Source organism: Squalius cephalus (assembly GCF_949319135.1).
Source record: "Squalius cephalus genome assembly, chromosome: 3".
NCBI lineage: Eukaryota > Metazoa > Chordata > Actinopteri > Cypriniformes > Leuciscidae > Squalius > Squalius cephalus.
The window spans coordinates 40,594,946-40,616,519 of NC_137124.1; positions in this window are offsets into that span (position 1 = coordinate 40,594,946).

Sequence of the window (21,574 nt, forward strand, 5' to 3'; positions counted from 1 at the left end):
AAAGAGATAACATTTTGCATTGCATTGCACAAACGATCTAACGTTGTGCATTGAAGAGTAACATAGGCCATGCATTTTTTGCATTGCTTTGCATTGCATTGCACACAAGAACTAACTCCTTCAAATGTTTATTAAAGTGTTGCATACATGTTGCATTGCATTGCACAAACGATCTAACGTTGTGCATTAAAGAATGACATAGTTGACATAGCTAAATGCATGGATTGTGTTGCATGTACAGCCGAACTAACTCCTTCCCATGTTCATTAAAAAGATAACATATGTAATGCAACATTGAATTGCTTTGCACAAACGATTTAACGCTGTGCACTGAATAATATTTATGCACTTTTTGCATTGCATTGCACACCAGAACTAACAGATCAAATGCTTATTAAAGAGATAACATTTTGCATTGCATTGTGCATTGCATAACGTTGTGCATTGAAGAATAACATATAGGCTAAATGCATGCATTGTATTGCATTGCACACCCGAACTAACTCCTTCCCATGTTCATTAAAGAGATAACATATGTTATGCACAAACGATTCAGTATGTATTCAGTACGATTTTGCATTGAAGAGTAACATTGGCTATTCACTTTTTGCATTGCATTGCACACCATAACTAACATTTGAAGGAGTGAGTTCTGGTGTGCAAATGCAATGCAATGCAAAAAGTGCATAAATGTTATTATTCAGTGCACAACATTAGATCGTTTCTGCAATGCAATGCAGTGCAATGCAACATGTTATCTCTTTAGTGAACATGGGAAAGAGTTAGTTCTGGTGTGTAATTCAAGGCAATGCAAAAAGTGCATGGTCTATGTTTTTCTTCAATGCACAACGTTAGATCGTTTGCGCAATGCAATGCAAAATGTTATCTCTTCAATGAACATTTGAAGGAGTTAGTTCTATTGTGCAATGCAATTCAAAAAGTGCATGGCCTATGTTATCTCTTTAATAAACATTTGAAGGAGTAAGATCTGGTGTGCAATGCAATGCCAAAAGTGCATACCCTAAATGTTATTCTTCAGTGCACAACGTTAGATCGTTTCTGCAATGCAATGCAATTCAATGCAATGCAACATGTTATATCTTTACTGAACATGGGAAGGAGTTAGTTTCAGTGTGCAATGCAATGCAAAAAGTGCATAAATGTTATTCTTCAATGCACAACGTTAGATCGTTTTTGCAATGGCAATGCAATGCAATGCAACATGTGTTATCTCTTTAATGAACATGTGAAGGAGTTAGTTCGGGTGTGCAATGCAATACAATGCATGCATTTAGCCTGTATGTTATTCTTCAATGCACAACGTTAGATCGTTTGTGCAATGCAATGCAACATATTATCTCTTTACTGAACATGGGAAGGAGTTTGATCTGGTGTGCAATGCAATGCAAAAAGTGCATGGCCTATGTTACTCTTCATTGCACAACGTTACATCGTTTGTGCAACAACAGATGTTATCTCTTTAATGAACATGGGAAGGAGTTAGTTTCAGTGTGCAATGCAATGCAAAAAGTGCATAAATGTTATTCTTCAATGCACAACGTTAGATCGTTTCTGCAATGGCAATGCAATGCAATGCAACATGTGTTATCTCTTTAATGAACATGGGAAGGAGTTAGTTCTGGTGTGCAATGCAATACAATGCATGCATTTAGCCTATATGTTATTCTTTAATGCACAACATTGATCGTTGAGACAAACGATCGTTTTGTGCAATGCAATGCAAAATATTATCTCTTTAATGAACATGGGAAGGAGTTAGTTTTGGTGTGCAATGCAATGCAAAAAGTGCATAAATGTTATTCTTCAATGCACATCGTTAGATCGTTTGTGCAAAGCAATGCAATGTTGCATAACATATGTTATCTCTTTAATGAACATGTGAAGGAGTTAGTTCGGGTGTGCAATGCAATACAATGCATGCATTTAGCCTGTATGTTATTCTTCAATGCACAACGTTAGATCGTTTGTGCAATGCAATGCAACATATTATCTCTTTACTGAACATGGGAAGGAGTTAGTTTCAGTGTGCAATGCAATGCAAAAAGTGCATAAATGTTATTCTTCAATGCACAACGTTAGATCGTTTCTGCAATGGCAATGCAATGCAATGCAACATGTGTTATCTCTTTAATGAACATGGGAAGGAGTTAGTTCTGGTGTGCAATGCAATACAATGCATGCATTTAGCCTATATGTTATTCTTTAATGCACAACATTGATCGTTGAGACAAACTATCGTTTTGTGCAATGCAATGCAAAATATTATCTCTTTAATGAACATGGGAAGGAGTTAGTTTTGGTGTGCAATGCAATGCAAAAAGTGCATAAATGTTATTCTTCAGTGCACATCGTTAGATCGTTTGTGCAAAACAATGCAATGTTGCATAACACATGTTATCTCTTTAATGAACATGTGAAGGAGTTAGTTCTGGTGTGCAATGCAATACAATGCATGCATTTAGCCTGTATGTTATTCTTCAATGCACAACGTTAGATCGTCTAGAGATATTATCTCTTTACTGAACATGGGAAGGAGTTTGATCTGGTGTGCAATGCAATGCAAAAACTGCATGGCCTATGTTACTCTTCATTGCACAACGTTAGATCGTTTGTGCAACAACATATGTTATCTCTTTAATGAACATGGGAAGGAGTTAGTTCTGGTGTGCAATGCAATGCGAAAAGTGCATTATCTATATGTTTATTCTTCAGTGCATTCTATCGTTGTCCAACGGAATGAGTTAATTGTGTCCATTGTAAAGCAAAAGCCAGTGCAATGATTTTCCGTTACTGCACATTAATTAATCTACTTATACATTCAGTCAGCTGATGTTATCTTTCTATACATACTCTTCGACTCCTGATCCAGCCATACAGAAATCCATATTTGACCAAAGTAACATATTTCTGGCCAAAGAGTCCTCGATTTCTATGCATACATCATTGACTCCTGATGCTTCATAAGCCATCTAGATATCCATACAGATATGGATATCTATATGGCGTATGGCTTACCTTTTGAACTTATTTCTGGTCAAAGTGTTCTCAAAATTTTTCAAACTATATAAAGTTATAGTCTCCTTCTGATAATAAATCATTGACAAAAGAGTTCTCAAAAGGATGTTGTCTACAATAAACGAATACAGACTCCTTCTGATGTTAAATCAGCAATACAGAAGTCCATATTTAACATTCTGAACATATTTCTGGCCAGAGACCTTGAACATTTACCTTACTATACATATATCTCCTACTATACAGACTTCTCATGATGTTATATCAGCCAGACTGTAGTCCATATAAGACCAATTGAACATATTTTTGGCCAAAGAATCCTCAAAATGTTTTTTACTATTATAAACTTCTGATGTTAAATCAGCCTTACAGAAGTCCATAATTGACCACCTGAAAATATTTCTGGACAAAGAGTCGAGCTTTCTATAAATACTCAAAGAATACTTTTGATACTTCATAAGCCATATAGATGTCCATATCTGACCTTTTGAACTTATTTGTGGTCAAAGTGTCCTCAAAATTTTTCAACTATATAAAGTTATAGACTCCTTTTGATGATAAATCAGCTATACAGAGGTCCCCTATTGACCTCCTAAACATATTTCTGGCCAAAGAGTCCTCGATCTTGGGCTTTCTATATATACTCATAGACTCCCTCTGATGCTTCAAAAGCCATATAGATGTCTTGGGCTTTCTATACATACTCATAGACTCCTTCTGATGCTTCATAAGCCATATATATATGTCCATATCTGACCTTTTGAACTTATTTGTGGTCAAAGTGTCTTCATTATTTTTCAAACTATATAAAGTTATCGAATCCTTTTGATGATAAATCAGCTATTCAGAGGTTTTGACCTCCTGAACATATTTCTGGACAAAGAGTCCTCGATCTTGGGCTTTCTACACATACTCATAGACTCCTTCTGATGCTTCATAAGCCATATAGATGTCCATATCTGACCTTTTGAACTTATTTGTGGTCAAAGTGTCCTCAAAATTTTTCAAACTATATAAAGTTATAGACTGCTTTTGATGATAATCAGCTATACAGAGGTCCCCTATTGACCTCATAAACATATTTCTGGCCAAAGAGTCCTCGATCTTGGGCTGTCTATACATACTCATAGACTCCTTCTGATGCTTCATAAGCCATATAGATGTCCATATCTGACCTTTTGAACTTATTTGTGGTCAAAGTGTCCTCAACAATTTTCAAACTATATAAAGTTATAGAATCCTTTTGATGATAAATCAGCTATTCAGAGGTCCCCTTTTGACCTTCTGAACATATTGACATACTCCTAGACTCCTTCTGATGCTTCATAAGCAATATAGATGTCCATATCTGACCTTTTGAACTTATTTGTGGTCAAAGTGTCCTCAAAATTTTTCAAACTATATAAAGTTATAGAATCCTTCTGATGATAAATCAGCTATTCAGAGGTCCCCTTTTGACCTCCTGAACATATTTTTTTCCAAAGAGTCCTAAAAGATTAATACAATACATTCAGACTGATATCTTCGGATGTTATATCATCCTGACAAAAGTCCATATTTGACATACTGAATATTTTTCTGGCCAAGGAGTACTCGAAACTTAACCTTTCCATATATACTCGTTGACTCTTTCTGATGTTACATCAACCATACAGAAGTCCATTGTTGACCCAAGGAATATATTTCTGGCCAAAGAGTCCTCGACCTTGGGCTTTCTATACATACTCATAGACTCCTTCTGATGCTTCATAAGCCATATAGATGTCCATATCTGACCTTTTGAACTTATTTGTGGTCAAAGTGTCCTCAAAATTTTTCAACTATATAAATGCTTCAAAAGCCATATAGATGTCTTGGGCTTTCTATACATACTCATAGACTCCTTCTGATGCTTCATAAGCCATATATATATGTCCATATCTGACCTTTTGAACTTATTTGTGGTCAAAGTGTCTTCAAAATTTTTCAAACTATATAAAGTTATCGAATCCTTTTGATGATAAATCAGCTATTCAGAGGTTTTGACCTCCTGAACATATTTCTGGACAAAGAGTCCTCGATCTTGGGCTTTCTACACATACTCATAGACTCCTTCTGATGCTTCATAAGCCATATATATGTCCATATCTGACCTTTTGAACTTATTTGTGGTCAAAGTGTCCTCAAAATTTTTCAAACTATATAAAGTTATAGACTGCTTTTGATGATAATCAGCTATACAGAGGTCCCCTATTGACCTCCTAAACATATTTCTGGCCAAAGAGTCCTCGATCTTGGGCTGTCTATACATACTCATAGACTCCTTCTGATGCTTCATAAGCCATATAGATGTCCATATCTGACCTTTTGAACTTATTTGTGGTCAAAGTGTCCTCAACAATTTTCAAACTATATAAAGTTATAGAATCCTTTTGATGATAAATCAGCTATTCAGAGGTCCCCTTTTGACCTTCTGAACATATTGACATACTCCTAGACTCCTTCTGATGCTTCATAAGCCATATAGATGTCCATATCTGACCTTTTGAACTTATTTGTGGTCAAAGTGTCCTCAAAATTTTTCAAACTATATAAAGTTATAGAATCCTTCTGATGATAAATCAGCTATTCAGAGGTCCCCTTTTGACCTCCTGAACATATTTTTTTCCAAAGAGTCCTAAAAGATTAATACAATACATTCAGACTGATATCTTCGGATGTTATATCATCCTGACAAAAGTCCATATTTGACATACTGAATATTTTTCTGGCCAAGGAGTACTCGAAACTTGACCTTTCCATATATACTCGTTGACTCTTTCTGATGTTACATCAACCATACAGAAGTCCATTGTTGACCCAAGGAATATATTTCTGGCCAAAGAGTCCTCGACCTTGGGCTTTCTATACATACTCATAGACTCCTTCTGATGCTTCATAAGCCATATAGATGTCCATATCTGACCTTTTGAACTTATTTGTGGTCAAAGTGTCCTCAAAATTTTTCAACTATATAAAGTTATAGACTCCTTTTGATGATAAATCAGCTATACAGAGGTCCCCTATTGACCTCCTAAACATATTTCTGGCCAAAGAGTCCTCGATCTTGGGCTTTCTATATATACTCATAGACTCCCTCTGATGCTTCAAAAGCCATATAGATGTCTTGGGCTTTCTATACATACTCATAGACTCCTTCTGATGCTTCATAAGCCATATATATATGTCCATATCTGACCTTTTGAACTTATTTGTGGTCAAAGTGTCTTCAAAATTTTTCAAACTATATAAAGTTATCGAATCCTTTCGATGATAAATCAGCTATTCAGAGGTTTTGACCTCCTGAACATATTTCTGGCCAAAGAGTCCTCGATCTTGGGCTTTCTATACATACTCATAGACTCCTTCTGATGCATCATAAGCCATATATATGTCCATATCTGACCTTTTGAACTTATTTGTGGTCAAGGTCTCCTCAAAATTTTTCAAACTATATAAAGTTATAGAATTCTTTTGATGATAAATCAGCTATTCAGAGGTTTTGACCTCCTGAACATATTTTTGGCCAAAGAGTCCTCGATCTTGGGCTTTCTATACATACTTATAGACTCCTTCTGATGCTTCATAAGCCATATAGATGTCCATATCTGACCTTTTGAACTTATTTGTGGTCAAAGTGTCCTCAAAATTTTTCAAACTATATAAAGTTTTAGATTCCTTTTGATGATAAATCAGCTATTCAGACATCCCCTTTTGACCTCCTGAACATATTTCTGGCCAAAGAGTCCTCGATCTTGGGCTTTCTATACAAACTCATAGACTCCTTCTGATGCATCACTAGCCATATAGATGTCCATATCTGATAATTTGAACTTATTTCTGGTCAAGGGCCCTCAAAATTTTTCAAACTATATAAAGTTATAGACTCTTTCTGATGATAAATCAGCTATTCAGAGGTCCCCTTTTTACCTACTGAACATATTTCTGGCCAAAGAGTCCTCGATCTTAGGCTTTCTATACATACTCATAACTCCTTCTGATGCTTCATAAGCCATATAGATGTCCATATCTGACCTTTTGAACTTATTTGTGGTCAAAGTGTCCTCAAAATTTTTCAAACTATATAAAGTTATAGACTCCTTTTGATGATAAATCAGATATACATGGGTCCCCTTTTGAACTTCTGAACATATTTCTGGCCAAAGAGTCCTCGATCTTGGGCTTTCTATACATACTCATAGACTCCCTCTGATGCTTCAAAACCCATTTAGATGTCCATATCTGATCATTTGAACTTATTTCTGGTCAAGGGTCCTCAAAATTTTTCAAACTATATAAAGTTAGAGACTCTTTCTGATGATAAATCAGCTATTCAGAGGTCCCCTTTTGACCTACTGAACATATTTCTGGCCAAACAGTCCTAAAAGATTAATACAATACATTCAGACTGATATCTTCGGATGTTATATCCTCCTGACAAAAGTCCATATTTGACATACTGAATTTTTTTCTGGCTAAGGAGTATTCGAAACTTGGGCTTTCTATACATACTCCTTCTGATGCTTCATAAGCCATATATATGTCCATATCTGACCTTTTGAACTTATTTGTGGTCAAAGTGTCCTCAAAATTTTTCAAACTATATAAAGTTATAGAATCCTTTTGATGATAAATCAGCTATTCAGAGGTTTTGACCTCCTGAACATATTTCTGGCGAAAGAGTCCTCGATCTTGGGCTTTCTATATATACTCATAGAATCCTTCTGATGCATCATAAGCCATATAGATGTCCATATCTGACCTTTTGAACTTATTTGTGGTCAATGTATCCTCAAAATTTTTCAAACTATATAAAGTTATAGAATTCTTTTGATGATAAATCAGCTATTCAGAGGTTTTGACCTCCTGAACAAATTTCTGGCCAAAGAGTCCTCGATCTTGGGCTTTCTATACATACTCATAGACTCCTTCTGATGCATCATAAGCCACATAGATGTCCTTATCTGACCATTTGAACTTATTTGTGGTCAAAGTGTCCTCAAAATTTTTCAAACTATATAAAGTTATAGACTCTTTCTGATGATAAATCAGCTATTCAGACGTCCCCAAGGAGTATTCGAAACTTGGTTTTTCTATACATACTCCTTCTGATGCTTCATAAGCCATATAGATGTCCATATCTGACCTTTTGAACTTATTTGTGGTCAAAGTGTCGTCAAAATTTTTCAAAAAGAATTCTATAACTTTATATAGTTTAAAACATTTTGAGGACCCTTTGACCACAAATAAGTTCAAAAGGTCAGATATGGACATATATATGGCTTATGAAGCATCAGAAGGAGTATGTATAGAAAGCCCTAGTTTCGAATACTCCTTGGCCAGAAAAAAATTCAGTGTGTCAAATATGGACTTTTGTCAGGAGGATATAAAATCCGAAGATATCAGTCTGAATGTATTGTATTAATATTTTAGGATTCTTAATAATAGAAATATGTTCAGTAGGTCAAAAGGGGACCACTGAATAGCTGATTTATCATCAGAAAGAGTCTATAACTTTATATAGTTTGAAAATTTTTTAGAACACTTTGACCACAAATAAGTTCAAAAGGTCAGATATGGACATCTATATGGGTTTTGAAGCATCAGACGGAGTCTATGAGTATATATAGAAAGCCCAAGATCGAGGACTCTTTGGCCGGAAATATGTTCAGGAGGTCAAAAGGGGACCCATGAATAGCTGATTTATCATCAAAAGGAGTCTAAAACTTTATATAGTTTGAAAAATGTTAAGAACACTTTGACCACAAATAAGTTCAAAAGGTCAGATATGGACATCTATATGGCTTAAGATTCATCAGAAGGAGTCTATGAGTATGTATAGAAAGCCCAAGACATCTATATGGCTTTTGAAGCATCAGAGGGAGTCTATGAGTATATATAGAAAGCCCAATATCGAGGACTCTTTGGCCAGAAATATGTTCAGGAGGTCAAAAGGGGACCTCTGAATAGCTGATTTATCATCAAAAGAATTCTATAACTTTATATAGTTTGAAACATTTTGAGGACCCTTTGACCAGAAATAAGTTCAAAAGGTCAGATATGGACATCTATATGGATTTTGAAGCATCAGAGGGAGTCTATGAGTATACATAGAAAGAACAAGATCGAGGACTCTTTGGCCAGAAATATGTTCAGGAGGTCAAAAGGGGCCCCATGAAATACTTATTTGTGACCCTGGATCACAAAACCAGTCTTATGTTGCACGGGTATATTTGTGGCAATAGCCAACAAAACATTGTATGGGTCAAAATTATAGATTTTTCTTTTATATCAAAAATCATTAGGATATTAAGTAAAGATCATGTTCCATGAAGATATTTTGTAAATTTCCCACCTTAAATATATAAAACATTTATTTTTGTGAATGGATGCAGCACTATCGCCAATAGAAATGGACAACTTTAAAGGCGATTTTCTCAATATTTCGTTTTTTTTGCACCCTCAGATTCCAGATTTTCAAATAGTTGTATCTCGGCCAAATATTGTCCTATCCTAATAAACCATACATCAATGGAAAGATTATGTATTCAGCTTTCAGATTATGTATAAATCTCAATTTTAGAAAAAATAGACATAAGACTGGTTTTGTGGTCCAGGGTCACATTTATCATCAAAAGGAGTCTATAACTTTATATAGTTTGAAAATTTTTGAGGACACTTTGACCACAAATAAGTTCAAAAGGTCAGATATGGACATCTATATGGCTTATGAAGCATCAGAAGGAGTCTATGAGTATGTATAGAAAGCCCAAGATATCTATATGGCTTTTGAAGCATCAGAGGGAGTCTATGAGTATATATAGAAAGCCCAAGATCGAGGACTCTTTGGCGAGAAATATGTTCAGAAGGTCAAAAGGGGACCTCTGAATAGCTGATTTGTCATCAAAAGAATTCTATAACTTTATATAGTTTAAAAAATTGTGAGGACACTTTGACCACAAATAAGTTCAAAAGGTCAGATATGGACATCTATATGGCTTATGAAGCATCAGAAGGAGTCTATGAGTATGTATAGAAAGCCCAAGATCGAGGACTCTTTGGCCAGAATATGTTCAGGAGGTCAAAAGGGGACCTCTGAATAGCTGATTTATCATCAAAAGGAGTCTTTAACTTTATATAGTTTGAAAAATGTTGAGGACACTTTGACCACAAATAAATTCAAAAGGTCAGATATGGACATCTATATGGCTTATGAAGCATCAGAAGGAGTCTATAAGAATGTATAGAAAGCCCAAGATCGAGGACTCTTTGGCCAGAAATATGTTCAGGAGGTCAAAAGGGGACCTCTAAATAACTGATTTATCATCAAAAGAATTCTATAACTTTATATAGTTTGAAAAATGTTGAGGACACTTTGACCACAAATAAGTTCAAAAGGTCAGATATGGACATATATATATGGCTTATGAAGCATCAGAAGGAGTCTATGAGTATGTATAGAAAGCTCAAGACATCTATATGGCTTTTGAAGCATCAGAGGGAGTCTATGAGAATATATAGAAAGCCCAAGATCGAGGACTCTTTGGCGAGAAATATGTTCAGGAGGTCAAAAGGGGACCTCTGAATAGATGATTTATCATCAAAAGAATTCTATAACTTTATATAGTTTAAAATATTTTGAGGACACTTTGACCACAAATAAATTCAAAAGGTCAGATATGGACATCTATATGGCTTATGAAGCATCAGAAGGAGTCTATGAGTATGTATAGAAAGCCCAATATCGAGGACTCTTTGGCCAGAAATATGTTCAGGATGTCAAAAGGGGACCTCTGAATAGCAAAAGGAGTCTATAACTTTATATAGTTTGAAAAATTTTGAGGACACTTTGACCACAAATAAGTTCAAAAGGTCAGATATGGACATTTATATGGCTTATGAAGCATCAGAAGGAGTCTATGAGTATGTATAGAAAGCCCAATATCGAGGACTCTTTGGCCAGAAATATGTTCAGGAGGTCAAAAGGGGACCTCTGAATAGCTGATTTGTCATAAAAAGAATTCTATAACTTTATATAGTTTGAAAAATTTTGAGGACCCTTTTACCAGAAATAAGTTCAAAAGGTCAGATATGGACATCTATATGGATTTTGAAGCATCAGAGGGAGTCTATGAGTATATATAGAAAGCCCAAGATCGAGGACTCTTTGGTGAGAAATATGTTCAGAAGGTCAAAAGGGGACCTCTGAATAGCTGATTTGTCATCAAAAGAATTCTATAACTTTATATAGTTTAAAAAATTGTGAGGACACTTTGACCACAAATAAGTTCAAAAGGTCAGATATGGACATCTATATGGCTTATGAAGCATCAGAAGGAGTCTATGAGTATGTATAGAAAGCCCAAGATCGAGGACTCTTTGGCCAGAAATATGTTCAGGAGGTCAAAAGGGGACCTCTGAATAGCTGATTTATCATCAAAAGAATTCTATAACTTTATATAGTTTGAAAAATTTTGAGGACACTTTGACCACAAATAAGTTCAAAAGGTCAGATATGGACATATATATATATGGCTTATGAAGCATCAGAAGGAGTCTATGAGTATGCATAGAAAGCCCAAGACATCTATATGGCTTTTGAAGCATCAGAGGGAGTCTATGAGTATATATAGAAAGCCCAAGATCGAGGACTCTTTGGCCAGAAATATGTTCAGGAGGTCAAAAGGGGCCCCATGAAATACTGATTTATCATCAAAAGGAGTCTATAACTTTATATAGTTTGAAAAATTTTGAGGACACTTTGACCACAAATAAGTTCAAAAGGTCAGATAAGGACATCTATATGGCTTATGAAGCATCAGAAGGAGTCTTTGAGTATGTATAGAAAGCCCAAGATCGAGGACTCTTTGGCCAGAAATATGTTCAGGTGGTCAAAAGGGGACCTCTGAATAGCTGATTTATCATCAAAAGAATTCTATAACTTTATATAGTTTGAAAAATTTTGAGGACACTTTGACCACAAATAAGTTCAAAAGGTCAGATATGGACATTTATGTGGCTTATGAAGCATCAGAAGGAGTCTATGAGTATGTATAGAAAGCCCAAGATCGAGGACTCTTTGGCCAGAAATATGTTCAGGAGGTCAAAAGGGGACCGCTGAATAGCTGATTTGTCATAAAAAGAATTCTATAACTTTATATAGTTTGAAAAATTTTGAGGACCCTTTGACCAGAAATAAGTTCAAAAGGTCAGATATGGACATCTATATGGATTTTGAAGCATCAGAGGGAGTCTATGAGTATATATAGAAAGCCCAAGATCGAGGACTCTTTGGTGAGAAATATGTTCAGAAGGTCAAAAGGGGACCTCTGAATAGCTGATTTATCATCAAAAGAATTCTATAACTTTATATAGTTTAAAAAAATTTGAGGACACTTTGACCACAAATAAGTTCAAAAGGTCAGATATGGACATCTATATGGCTTATGAAGCATCAGAAGGAGTCTATGAGTATGTATAGAAAGCCCAAGATCGAGGACTCTTTGGCCAGAAATATGTTCAGGAGGTCAAAAGGGGACCTCTGAATAGCTGATTTATCATCAAAAGAATTCTATAACTTTATATAGTTTGAAAAATTTTAAGGACACTTTGACCACAAATAAGTTCAAAAGGTCAGATATGGACATATATATATATGGCTTATGAAGCATCAGAAGGAGTCTATGAGTATGCATAGAAAGCCCAAGACATCTATATGGCTTTTGAAGCATCAGAGGGAGTCTATGAGTATATATAGAAAGCCCAAGATCGAGGACTCTTTGGCGAGAAATATGTTCAGGTGGTCAAAAGGGGAACTCTGAATAGCTGATTTATCATCAAAAGAATTCTATAACTTTATATAGTTTAAAAAAATTTGAGGACACTTTGACCACAAATAAGTTCAAAAGGTCAGATATGGACATCTATATGGCTTATGAAGCATCAGAAGGAGTCTATGAGTATGTATAGAAAGCCCAAGATCGAGGACTCTTTGGCCAGAAATATGTTCAGGAGGTCAAAAGGGGACCTCTGAATAGCTGATTTATCATCAAAAGAATTCTATAACTTTATATAGTTTGAAAAATTTTGAGGACACTTTGACCACAAATAAGTTCAAAAGGTCAGATATGGACATATATATATATATATGGCTTATGAAGCATCAGAAGGAGTCTATGAGTATGTATAGAAAGCCCAAGACATCTATATGGCTTTTGAAGCATCAGAGGGAGTCTATGAGTATATATAGAAAGCCCAAGATCGAGGACTCTGTGGCCAGAAATATATTCCTTTGGTCAAAAATGGACTTCTGTCTGGTTGACCTAACATCAGAAAGAGTCAACGAGTATGTATAGAAAGCCCAAGTTTCGAATACTCCTTGGCCTGAAAAAAATTCAGTACGTCAAATGGACTTTTGTCAGGAGGATATAACATCCGAAGATATCAGTCTGAATGTATTGTATTAATCTTTCAGGACTCTTTGACCAGAATTATGTCCAGTAGGTCAAAAGGGGACCTCTGAATAGCTGATTTATCATCAAATGAATTCTATAACTTTAAATAGTTTGAAAAATTTTGAGGACACTTTGACCACAAATAAGTTCAGGAGGTCAGATATGGACATCTATATGGCTTTTGAAGCATCAGAGGGAGTCTATGAGTATATATAGAAAGCCCAAGAGCGAGGACTCTTTGGCGAGAAATATGTTCAGGTGGTCAAAAGGGGACCTCTGAATAGCTGATTTATCATCAAAAGAATTCTATAACTTTATGTAGTTTGAAAAAATTTGAGGACACTTTGACCACAAATAAGTTAAAAAGGTCAGATATGGACATCTATATGGCTTATGAAGCATCAGAAGGAGTCTATGAGCATGTATAGAAAGCCCAATATCGAGGACTCTTTGGCCAGAAATATGTTCAGGAGGTCAAAAGGGGACCTCTGAATAGCAAAAGGAGTCTATAATTTTGTATAGTTTGAAAAATTTTTTTAGGACACTTTGACCACAAATAAGTTCAAGAGGTCAGATATGGACATTTATATGGCTTATGAAGCATCAGAAGGAGTCTATGAGTATGTATAGAAAGCCCAAGATCGAGGACTCTTTGGCCAGAAATATGTTCAGGAGGTCAAAAGGGGACCTCTGAATAGCTGATTTATCATCAAAAGAATTCTATAACTTTATATAATTTGAAAAATTTTGAGGACACTTTGACCACAAATAAGTTCAAACAGTCAGATATGGACATCTATATGGCTTATGAAGTATCAGAAGGAGTCTATGAGTATGTATAGAAAGCCCAAGATCGAGGACTCTTTGGCCAAAAATATGTTCAGGAGGTCAAAAGGGGACCTCTGAATAGCTGATTTATCATCAAAAGAATTCTATAACTTTATATCGTTTGAAAAATTTTGAGGACACTTTGACCACAAATAAGTTCAAAAGGTCAGATAAGGACATCTATATGGCTTATGAAGCATCAGAAGGAGTCTTTGAGTATGTATAAAAAGCCCAAGATCGAGCACTCTTTGGCCAGAAATATGTTCAGGAGGTCAAAAGGGGGCCTCTGAATAGCTGATTTATCATCAAAAGAATTCTATAACTTTATATAGTTTGAAAAATTTTGAGGACACTTTGACCACAAATAAGTTCAAAAGGTCAGATATGGACATATATATATATGGCTTATGAAGCATCAGAAGGAGTCTATGAGTATGCATAGAAAGCCCAAGACATCTATATGGCTTTTGAAGCATCAGAGGTAGTCTATGAGTATATATAGAAAGCCCAAGATCGAGGACTCTTTGGCGAGAAATATGTTCAGGTGGTCAAAAGGGGACCTCTGAATAGCTGATTTATCATCAAAAGAATTCTATAACTTTATATAGTTTAAAAAAATTTGAGGACACTTTGACCACAAATAAGTTCAAAAGGTCAGATATGGACATCTATATGGCTTATGAAGCATCAGAAGGAGTCTATGAGTATGTATAGAAAGCCCAAGATCGAGGACTCTTTGGCCAGAAATATGTTCAGGAGGTCAAAAGGGGACCTCTGAATAGCTGATTTATCATCAAAAGAATTCTATAACTTTATATAGTTTGAAAAATTTTGAGGACACTTTGACCACAAATAAGTTCAAAAGGTCAGATATGGACATATATATATATATGGCTTATGAAGCATCAGAAGGAGTCTATGAGTATGTATAGAAAGCCCAAGACATCTATATGGCTTTTGAAGCATCAGAGGGAGTCTATGAGTATATATAGAAAGCCCAAGATCGAGGACTCTTTGGCCAGAAATATATTCCTTTGGTCAAAAATGGACTTCTGTCTGGTTGACCTAACATCAGAAAGAGTCAACGAGTATGTATAGAAAGCCCAAGTTTCGAATACTCCTTGGCCTGAAAAAAATTCAGTATATCAAATGGACTTTTGTCAGGAGGATATAACATCCGAAGATATCAGTCTGAATGTATTGTATTAATCTTTCAGGACTCTTTGACCAGAATTATGTCCAGTAGGTCAAAAGGGGACCTCTGAATAGCTGATTTATCATCAAAAGAATTCTATAACTTTATATAGTTTGAAAAATTTTGAGGACACTTTGACCACAAATAAGTTCAGGAGGTCAGAAATGGACATCTATATGGCTTTTGAAGCATCAGAGGGAGTCTATGAGTATATATAGAAAGCCCAAGAGCGAGGACTCTTTGGCGAGAAATATGTTCAGGTGGTCAAAAGGGGACCTCTGAATAGCTGATTTATCATCAAAAGAATTCTATAACTTTATGTAGTTTGAAAAATTTTGAGGAGACTTTGACCACAAATAAGTTAAAAAGGTCAGATATGGACATCTATATGGCTTATGAAGCATCAGAAGGAGTCTATGAGTATGTATAGAAAGCCCAATATCGAGGACTCTTTGGCCAGAAATATGTTCAGGAGGTCAAAAGGGGACCTCTGAATAGCAAAAGGAGTCTATAATTTTGTATAGTTTGAAAAATTTTGAGGACACTTTGACCACAAATAAGTTCAAGAGGTCAGATATGGACATTTATATGGCTTATGAAGCATCAGAAGGAGTCTATGAGTATGTATAGAAAGCCCAAGACATCTATATGGCTTTTGAAGCATCAGAGGGAGTCTATGAGTATATTTAGAAAGCCCAAGATCGAGGACTCTTTGGCGAGAAATATGTTCAGGAGTTCAAAAGGGGACCTCTGAATAGCTGATTTATCATCAAAAGAATTCTATAACTTTATATAGTTTGAAAAATTTTGAGGACACTTTGACCACAAATAAGTTCAAAAGGTCAGATATGGACATCTATATGGCTTATGAAGCATCAGAAGGAGTCTATGAGTATGTATAGAAAGCCCAAGATCGAGGACTCTTTGGCCAGAAATATGTTCAGGAGGTCAAAAGGGGCCCCATGAAATACTGATTTATCATCAAAAGCAGTCTATAACTTTATATAGTTTGAAAAATTTTGAGGACACTTTGACCACAAATAAGTTCAAAAGGTCAGATAAGGACATCTATATGGCTTATGAAGCATCAGAAGGAGTCTATGAGTATGTATAGAAAGCCCAAGATCGAGGACTCTTTGGCCAGAAATATGTTCAGGAGGTCAAAAGGGGACCTCTGAATAGCTGATTTATCATCAAAAGAATTCTATAACTTTATATAGTTTGAAAAATTTTGAGGACACTTTGACCACAAATAAGTTCAAAAGGTCAGATATGGACATATATATATATGGCTTATGAAGCATCAGAAGGAGTCTATGAGTATGTATAGAAAGCCCAAGACATCTATATGGCTTTTGAAGCATCAGAGGGAGTCTATGAGTATATATAGAAAGCCCAAGAGCGAGGACTCTTTGGCGAGAAATATGTTCAGGTGGTCAAAAGGGGACCTCTGAATAGCTGATTTATCATCAAAAGAATTCTATAACTTTATGTAGTTTGAAAAATTTTGAGGACACTTTGACCACAAATAAGTTAAAAAGGTCAGATATGGACATCTATATGGCTTATGAAGCATCAGAAGGAGTCTATGAGTATGTATAGAAAGCCCAATATCGAGGACTCTTTGGCCAGAAATATGTTCAGGAGGTCAAAAGGGGACCTCTGAATAGCAAAAGGAGTCTATAATTTTGTATAGTTTGAAAAATTTTGAGGACACTTTGACCACAAATAAGTTCAAGAGGTCAGATATGGACATTTATATGGCCAATGAAGCATCAGAAGGAGTCTATGAGTATGTATAGAAAGCCCAAGATCGAGGACTCTTTGGCCAGAAATATGTTCAGGAGGTCAAAAGGGGACCTCTGAATAGCTGATTTATCATCAAAAGAATTCTATAACTTTATATAGTTTGAAAAATTTTGAGGACCCTTTGACCAGAAATAAGTTCAAAAGGTCAGATATGGACATCTATATGGATTTTGAAGCATCAGAGGGAGTCTATGAGTATACATAGAAAGCCCAAGATCGAGGACTCTTTGGTGAGAAATATGTTCAGAAGGTCAAAAGGGGACCTCTGAATAGCTGATTTATCATCAAAGGTATTCTATAACTTTATATAGTTTAAAAAATTTTGAGGACACTTTGACCACAAATAAGTTCAAAAGGTCAGATATGGACATCTATAAGCTTTTGAAGCATCAGAAGGAGTCTATGAGTATGTATAGAAAGCCCAAGATCGAGGACTCTTTGGCCAGAAATATGTTCAGGAGGTCAAAAGGGGACCTCTGAATAGCTGATTTATCATCAAAAGAATTCTATAACTTTATATAGTTTGAAAAATTTTGAGGACACTTTGACCACAAATAAGTTCAAAAGGTCAGATCTGGACATATATATATATGGCTTATGAAGCATCAGAAGGAGTCTATGAGTATGTATAGAAAGCCCAAGACATCTATATGGCTTTTGAAGCATCAGAGGGAGTCTATGAGTATATATAGAAAGCCCAAGATCGAGGACTCTTTGGCCAGAAATATGTTCAGGTGGTCAAAAGGGGACCTCTGAATAGCTGATTTATCATCAAAAGAATTCTATAACTTTATATAGTTTGAAAAATTTTGAGGACACTTTGACCACAAATAAGTTCAAAAGGTCAGATATGGACATCTATATGGCTTATGAAGCATCAGAAGGAGTCTATGAGTATGTATAGAAAGCCCAAGATCGAGGACTCTTTGGCCAGAAATATGTTCAGGAGGTCAAAAGGGGACCTCTGAATAGCTGATTTATCATCAAAATAATTCTATAACTTTATATAGTTTGAAAAATTTTGAGGACACTTTGACCACAAATAAGTTCAAATGGTCAGATAAGGACATCTATGGCTTATGAAGCATCAGAAGGATTCTATGAGTATACATAGAAAGCCCAAGATCGAGGACTCTTTGGCCAGAAATATGTTCAGGAGGTCAAAAGGGGCCCCATGAAATACTGATTTATCATCAAAAGGAGTCTATAACTTTATATAGTTTGAAAATTTTTGAGGACACTTTGACCACAAATAAGTTCAAAAGGTCAGATCTGGACATCGATATGGCTTATGAAGCATCAGAAGGAGTCTATGAGTGTGTATAGAAAGCCCAAGATCGAGGACTCTTTGGCCAGAAATATGTTCAGGAGGTCAAAAGGGGACCTCTGAATAGCTGATTTATCATCAAAAGACTTCAATAACTTTATATAGTTTGAAAGATTTTGAGGACACTTTGACCACAAATAAGTTCGAAAGGTCAGATCTGGACATCTATATGGCTTATGAAGCATCAGAAGGAGTCTATGAGTGTTTATAGAAAGCCCAAGATCGAGGACTCTTTGGCCAGAAATATGTTCAGGAGGTCAAAAGGGGACCTCTGAATAGCAAAAGGAGTCTATAACTTTATATAGTTTGAAAAATTTTGAGGACACTTTGACCACAAATAAGTTCAAGAGGTCAGATATGGACATCTATATGGCTTATGAAGCATCAGAAGGAGTCTATGAGTATGTATAGAAAGCCCAAGATCGAGGACTCTTTGGCCAGAAATATGTTCAGGAGGTCAAAAGGGGACCTCTGAATAGCTGATTTATCATCAAAAGAATTCTATAACTTTATATAGTTTGAAAAATTTTGAGGACCCTTTGACCAGAAATAAGTTCAAAAGGTCAGATATGGACATCTATATGGATTTTGAAGCATCAGAGGGAGTCTATGAGTATATATAGAAAGCCCAAGATCGAGGACTCTTTGGTGAGAAATATGTTCAGAAGGTCAAAAGGGGACCTCTGAATAGCTGATTTATCATCAAAAGAATTCTATGACTTTATATAGTTTAAAAAATTTTGAGGACACTTTGACCACAAATAAGTTCAAAAGGTCAGATATGGACATCTATAAGCTTTTGAAGCATCAGAAGGAGTCTATGAGTATGTATAGAAAGCCCAAGATCGAGGACTCTTTGGCCAGAAATATGTTCAGGAGGTCAAAAGGGGACCTCTGAATAGCTGATTTATCATCAAAAGAATTCTATAACTTTATATAGTTTGAAAAATTTTGAGGACACTTTGACCACAAATAAGTTCAAAAGGTCAGATCTGGACATATATATATATGGCTTATGAAGCATCAGAAGGAGTCTATGAGTATGTATAGAAAGCCCAAGACATCTATATGGCTTTTGAAGCATCAGAGGGAGTCTATGAGTATATATAGAAAGCCCAAGATCGAGGACTCTTTGGCGAGAAATATGTTCAGGTGGTCAAAAGGGGACCTCTGAATAGCTGATTTATCATCAAAAGAATTCTATAACTTTATATAGTTTGAAAAATTTTGAGGACACTTTGACCACAAATAAGTTCAAAAGGTCAGATATGGACATATATATATATATATATGGCTTATGAAGCGTCAGAAGGAGTCTATGAGTATGTATAGAAAGCCCAAGACATCTATATGGCTTTTGAAGCATCAGAGGGAGTCTATGAGTATATATAGAAAGCCCAAGATCGAGGACTCTTTGGCCAGAAATATGTTCAGGTGGTCAAAAGGGGACCTCTGAATAGCTGATTTATCATCAAAAGAATTCTATAACTTTATATAGTTTGAAAAATTTTGAGGACACTTTGACCACAAATAAGTTCAAAAGGTCAGATATGGACATCTATATGGCTTATGAAGCATCAGAAGGAGTCTATGAGTATGTATAGAAAGCCCAAGATCGAGGACTCTTTGGCCAGAAATATGTTCAGGAGGTCAAAAGGGGACCTCTGAATAGCTGATTTATCATCAAAAGAATTCTATAACTTTATATAGTTTGAAAAATTTTGAGGACACTTTGACCACAAATAAGTTCAAATGGTCAGATAAGGACATCTATGGCTTATGAAGCATCAGAAGGATTCTATGAGTATACATAGAAAGCCCAAGATCGAGGACTCTTTGGCCAGAAATATGTTCAGGAGGTCAAAAGGGGCCCCATGAAATACTGATTTATCATCAAAAGGAGTCTATAACTTTATATAGTTTGAAAATTTTTGAGGACACTTTGACCACAAATAAGTTCAAAAGGTCAGATCTGGACATCTATATGGCTTATGAAGCATCAGAAGGAGTCTATGAGTGTGTATAGAAAGCCCAAGATCGAGGACTCTTTGGCCAGAAATATGTTCAGGAGGTCAAAAGGGGACCTCTGAATAGCTGATTTATCATCAAAAGACTTCAATAACTTTATATAGTTTGAAAGATTTTGAGGACACTTTGACCACAAATAAGTTCGAAAGGTCAGATCTGGACATCTATATGGCTTATGAAGCATCAGAAGGAGTCTATGAGTGTGTATAGAAAGCCCAAGATCGAGGACTCTTTGGCCAGAAATATGTTCAGGAGGTCAAAAGGGGACCTCTGAATAGCAAAAGGAGTCTATAACTTTATATAGTTTGAAAAATTTTGAGGACACTTTGACCACAAATAAGTTCAAAAGGTCAGATATGGACATCTATATGGCTTATGAAGCATCAGAAGGAGTCTATGAGTATGTATATAAAGCCCAAGATCGAGGACTCTAAATCGAGGAGGTCAAAAGGGGACCTCTGAATAGCAAAAGGAGTCTTTAACTTTATATAGTTTGAAAAATTTTGAGGACACTTTGACCACAAATAAATTCAAAAGGTCAGATATGGACATATATATGGCTTATGAAGCATCAGAAGGAGTCTATAAGAATGTATAGAAAGCCCAAGATCGAGGACTCTTTGGCCAGAAATATGTTCAGGAGGTCAAAAGGGGACCTCTAAATAACTGATTTATCATCAAAAGAATTCTATAACTTTATATAGTTTGAAAAATGTTGAGGACACTTTGACCACAAATAAGTTCAAAAGGTCAGATATGGACATATATATATGGCTTATGAAGCATCAGAAGGAGTCTATGAGTATGTATAGAAAGCCCAAGACATCTATATGGCTTTTGAAGCATCAGAGGGAGTCTATGAGAATATATAGAAAGCCC